This window comes from Entelurus aequoreus, linkage group LG03 (genome assembly GCF_033978785.1).
Source record: "Entelurus aequoreus isolate RoL-2023_Sb linkage group LG03, RoL_Eaeq_v1.1, whole genome shotgun sequence".
Classification (NCBI taxonomy): Eukaryota; Metazoa; Chordata; class Actinopteri; order Syngnathiformes; family Syngnathidae; genus Entelurus; species Entelurus aequoreus.
This window is the reverse complement of record NC_084733.1, coordinates 14,673,461-14,679,460: the sequence shown is the minus strand read 5'-3', so window position 1 is coordinate 14,679,460 and position 6,000 is coordinate 14,673,461.

The following is a 6,000-nucleotide window of genomic DNA, read 5'->3' as shown; positions in this document are numbered from 1 at the left end:
GGGAGGTAATGGGTCCCATTTTTATAGTCTTTGGTATGACTCGGCCGGGGTTTGAACTCACGACCTACCGAGATCTCAGGGCGGACACTCTAACCCAGAGGTCACCAACCTTTTTGAAACCAAGAGCTACTTCTTGGGTACTGATTAATGCGAAGGGCTACCAGTTTGATACACACTTAAATAAATTGCCAGAAATAGCCAATTTGCTCAATTTACCTTTAACTCTATGTTATTATTAATAATTAATGATATTTACACTTAATTGAACGGTTTAAAAGAGGAGAAAACACGAAAAAAAATGATAATTACATTTCGAAACATAGTTTATCTTCAATTTCGACTCTTTAAAATTCAAAATTCAACAGAAAAAAAGAAGAGAAAAACTAGCTAATTTGAATCTTTTTGAAAAAATTAAAAAAAGAATTTGTGGAACATCATTAGTAATTTTTCCTGATTAAGATTAATTTTAGAATTTTGATGACATGATTTAAATAGGTTAAAATCCAATCTGCACTTTGTTAGAATATATAACAAATTGGACCAAGCTATATTTCTAACAAAGACAAATCATTATTTCTTCTAGATTTTCCAGAACCAAAATTTTAAAAGAAATTCAAAAGACTTTGAAATCAGATTTAAATTTGATTCTACAGATTTTCTAGATTTGCCAGAATATTTTTTTTGAATTTTAATCATAATAAGTTTGAATAAATATTTTACAAATATTCTTCGTCGGAAAAACAGAAGCTAAAATGAAGAATTAAATTCAAATGTATTTATTATTCTTTACAATAAAAAAAATAAATTTACTTGAACATTGATTTAAATTGTCAGGAAAGAAGAGGAAGGAATTTAAAAGGTAAAAAGGTATATGTGTTTAAAAATCCTAAAATCATTTTTAAGGTTGTATTTTGTCTCTAAAATTGTCTTTCTGAAAGTTATAAGAAGCAATGTAAAAAAAAATGTATTAATTTATTCAAACAATTGAAGACCAAGTCTATAAAATATTTTCTTGGATTTTCAAATTGTATTCGAGTTTTGTCTCTCTTAGAATTAAAAATGTCGGGCAAAGCGCACCAGCTTGCTAGTAAATAAATACAATTTAAAAAATAGAGGCAGCTCACTGGTAAGTGCTGCTATTTGAGCTATTTTTTAGAACAGGCCAGCGGGCTACTCATCTGGTCCTTACGGGCGACCTGGTGCCCGCGGGCACCGCGTTGGTGACCCCTGCTCTAACCACTAGGCCACTGAGCAGGTCCAACGTTGGATCCACGTTGTTTGTTGGGAAATGACCGATTTCCATGGTCAAATCAACATCACGACCTGACATTGAATGAACGTCGTCAAAAAGCACCTTGTTTTGACGTTGTATTTGTGTTGTGGAATATTGGTTGGGAAATGACCAAAATTCAATAGTCAAATCAATGTCAGAACCCGACATTTATTAAACGTGGTCAACTCAGTGGCCAGTATGACAGCATACTCACTAAACTACAGACATTCGTAAACCGTTGCCTCTGTCGGGTCCTAGGAGTCTACTGGCCAGACACCATGACCAATGCCAACCTGTGGGAACTCACCAAACAAGAACCAGTGGAACTGCAAATCAGGAGAAGGAAGTGGAGCTGGATAGGCCACACACTCAGAAAACTGGGCTATATAAATAAATGTTGATTGATTGATAGCGGTGATTCTGATGCAGGTGTTATTAACAGGAATTACATTTGCATCCAAACGTCTCATTTGGCTTACAGGCTTACCACACTTTTATTTGCACCTTTTAAAATATGCAGATGACAGCAGCAGTAAGAGTGCACACCTCTCACACAAAGTGTGAACATTTAATTAGCTTTCGCAAAGTATCTCCCGTGCAAATGTTGATGTTCTTGTCTGAAGGAATCGAACACAAACAAGTAATCAGGAGACAATGGGTTGAATTTAAACATGACTACAAAAAAGTCACGTCTTAAAGGGAAAGCATAGAAAAAGCCATTCAAATGTTCCCCTATGGAATAAAGGAAAAATAAATAATTAGAAATATAGTTTGTTCCATGGTCAAGCTGTTTTAAGTCTTCTTTTAAACATTCTTTACTGCTATTTAGAAGCTGCTGTGGAAACTTAAACATATTTGAAGTCATTACCTTTTTTTTTTTAATGGTGATTTTGGAAATGAATAAGAGAAATATTTTGTTATGATCCGTTGCCCGGATCATGTTTTCTTTTGTTAGTTTTGACTACCTCAGTTCTGTTTTCTGCACCCCTGAGTTTGTGTTTCAGTTGACTGCAGATTAGCTCCACCTGCCTCTGATTAGTGTTCGGGACGCTCACCTGCTCCTGGGCACTAATCAGAGGGCTATTTATTCCCCGTGTCTTTCCACAATCAGTCTGGCTTCCTTGTTTGCATTGCGACGATATTTTCTACCTGCTTCCATGCAAACCCGCACGCTAAGTATTGTTGTCAGGTTCAAACAAAGGAATGGGGGGTATGTAAACAGCTCTTGTTTTTGGTCACATTGAAAGAAAAAGAAAAAGATGCTTCGGGCCTAGGCTAGTCCTGGATTCAGCTTGAGCAGGTCTTCGATGACAATAAATAACCCCCATCCCGTCTCCTCCCATCGTACACAAGGGAATTTTCCAAGCCTTTGCTTGGTGCAACAAAGACAACCTCTTGTCTGTTCATTGGGAACTTAGAGGACGGAAAGTTTTTTGATAATTTACATACAATTTTTCTGACAATTGTTCTATGACTTTTGATTCCCGTTTGTATGCCGGCTTCCACGCTAGACTCTTCCTTAGCTTTGCCACCCGTGCTATCGGCACCCTTTTGTTTTTCCTGCGTGATTTATACAAATAAATAATTTCCTACCTGCACGCTTCGTCCGGAGTTTTCCGTCTGCGTCTTGAGAAAACGACCTCCGCACAAACATGCGACCCAGTCGTCACATATTTGGCTTGAAGCACAGAATGTTAAAAATAAGCTGGAAAAAAAAAGAATATGTTAAGAACATTGAAAGCATTGCTTGTAACTACGACCTCACTCCGCCCCGGCAAGAAATCTGCGTTCAAAGAACTCCGGCTTATTAGTGATTCCCAGAGCCCAAAAAAAGTCTGCGGGTTATAGAGCGTTTTCTATTGGGGCTCCGGTACTCTGGAATGCCCTCCCGGTAACAGTTAGAGATGCTACCTCAGTAGAAGCATTTAAGTCCCATCTTAAAACTCATTTGTATACTCTAGCCCAGGGGTCCCCAAACTTTTTGACTCCGGGGTCGCATTGGGGTAAAACAATTTGGCTGGGGGCCGCACTATATATGTATGTGTGTGTGTGTGTGTGTGTGTGTGTGTGTGTGTGTGTATATATATATATATATATATATATATATATATATATATATATATATATATATATATATATATATATATATATAATGTGTGTGTATATATATATATTATATGTAAATGTCTGTGTGTGTGTATATATGTATATGTAAATGTGTCTATATGTGTGTATATATATATATATATATGTATATATATATATATATGTATGTATTCATACATATATATATATACCTCGCGCACTAATTGACTTAAAGAGCGCACTTGCTGCATGTCACATTATCGATGGTAAAATGCATTTTTAGACAATATGATTTGCCTGAGTGGCTAGGAGACGGTAGAAAAAGGACTAGTAAGGACAAATTTATTTTTTTTTTTAATTAAAAAATTTTTTTTTTTAACTTGGGACTTCCCGCGGGCCAGACTGGGGGGGCCGTATCTGGCCCGCGGGCCGTAGTTTGGGGACCCCTGCTCTAGCCTTTAAATAGACCCCCCTTTTAGACCAGTTGATCTGCCCTCTCTTTTCTGTTCTGCCCCCCTCTCCTTCGTGGAGGGGTGGGGGGCACACATTCGGTGACCACAGATGATGCGCTAGCTGTCCAAAGTCGGGACCCAGGGTGGACCACTCATCTGTGCATCAATTGGGTACGTCTCTGCGCTGCTGACTTGTGTCCGCTCAAGATAATCTCTTGCTGGACCCACTATGGACTAGACTCTCACTATTATGTTAGATCCACTATGGACTGTACTCTCACTATTATGTTAGATCCACTATGGACTGGACTCTCACTATTATGTTAGATCCACTATGGACTGGACTCTCACTATTATGTTAGATCCACTATGGACTGGACTCTCACTATTATGTTAGATCCACTATGGACTGGACTCTCACAATATTATGCTAGATCCACTCGACATCCATTGCACCGGTCGCCCAGTAGGGGGGGTCCCCACATCTGCGGTCCCCTCCAAGGTTTCTCATTGTTATCCCATTGGGTTGAGTTTTTTCTTGCCCTGATGTGGGATCTGAGCCGAGGATGTCGTTGTGGCTTGTGCAGCCCTTTGAGACACTGGTGATTTAGGGCTATATAAGTAAACATTGATCGATCGATTGATTGACTCTGATGACACACTTACATAGAAAAGATCTGACATGTAAACTGATATGAAAAACAGACAAATCTCCTCAGATGGTTTTTTCTTCGTTAGTTTCCAACAGTGTCTCAGTGACACAGTAGACCACGATCTTGACCGCACACCTCCATCCTTGCCCTGCGTCCTTCAGTCGCCATACTTTAAGTTGACCCCATTTTTAGACGCTTTAGACCAGGGGCGACAAACCTACGGCCCATAGGTTTTACGCGGCCCGCGAGATAAGTTTGCCGAGTACAAAATTGAGCTGAAATTGTTTAAGGAAAGAAAGTGCTGATCTAAATGTGTCCACTGGGTGTCGCAATAACAACTCTGTTGGGCAAGCAAACGCTTGATACCAGGGCCAAGCAAGAGGTACACAGTAAAGCGCATATCGCCATGGTAACGCGTGGCTGTGGCTCCTCCCCTCAAACAAATTAAACGCAAAACCTGCAGTTTTAGGTCTTCTGCTTCGAACGCATTGTTCTTTGGCACTAAATGTCTTTGTCAAAAATGAGAAAAGTGAATCATCTTCAACAGTTTCTACCTCCGTGTGTTGACTTTGTTGAGTTAGCACAGAGTTAATACCTGGACATGACAAATGAGGTATTTGACACCTAGAAGTTTGTTATTTAGTTTGTTCAATCACAGATAGGCTGTGACTTCATGTTTATTGGCTTTGTAGATACACTGAGACAAAGTCTAAGTTCGTTGTTGTCAGTTTCAAACACTGATAACATCTATTAAACAAGCCAAGAAACAAGGAATTAAACAGAGACAGAATTAAATTTGGCTCAATTTGAGGAGAAAGGCCCGGGCTGTACTCTTGTACAGTCTCCAGCACGCTCTGGCGAAAGATTGTACGCCACCTCTTTTATTTGGACTTTCCCTGATTACATGGCAACAGCTGTTACTAAGGGACAGGGGTCGTAAACAGCCATTGCCTTTGATTACAACAGTTAAAAGAAAAAGTCGTAAAGCAGTTCACAGAAAAGGTCGTAAAACAGTTCACAAAAAAGGTCGCCTTGAGGGGAGTCAGGCCCTACATTCTCTCCGCGTTGTAGTTCTTGGGTCAAGACAATATCTCATTGAAACACGTTTTGTGATAACTTAGATACAATTATTCTGACAGTTGTGTTTTTCAAACCGCACACATTTTTTTCCCTCAGAATTTGAAGTGTTTTTTCAAAAGGATTATTTGTACATTTTCAGAATGTGCTTGTTCTATTTTTGGCCAAAGTAAAACAAAGAAAACAATCTGAAGTCGTCTTTGTTTTTAAGTTATCATGCCATGATTTTGCCAGTCCGGCCCACCTGGGTATAGATTTTCCTCCATGTGGCCCCTGAGCTAAAATTAGTTTGACACCCCTGCTTTAGACACTGTACGAGACGCTTTAATGATATGCTATATTACCGGTTATATTACCATGAATTGATTAACGTGGACCCCGACTTAAAAAGTTGAAAAACTTATTTGGGTGTTACCATTTAGTGGTCAATTGTACGGAATATGTACTGTACTGTGCAATC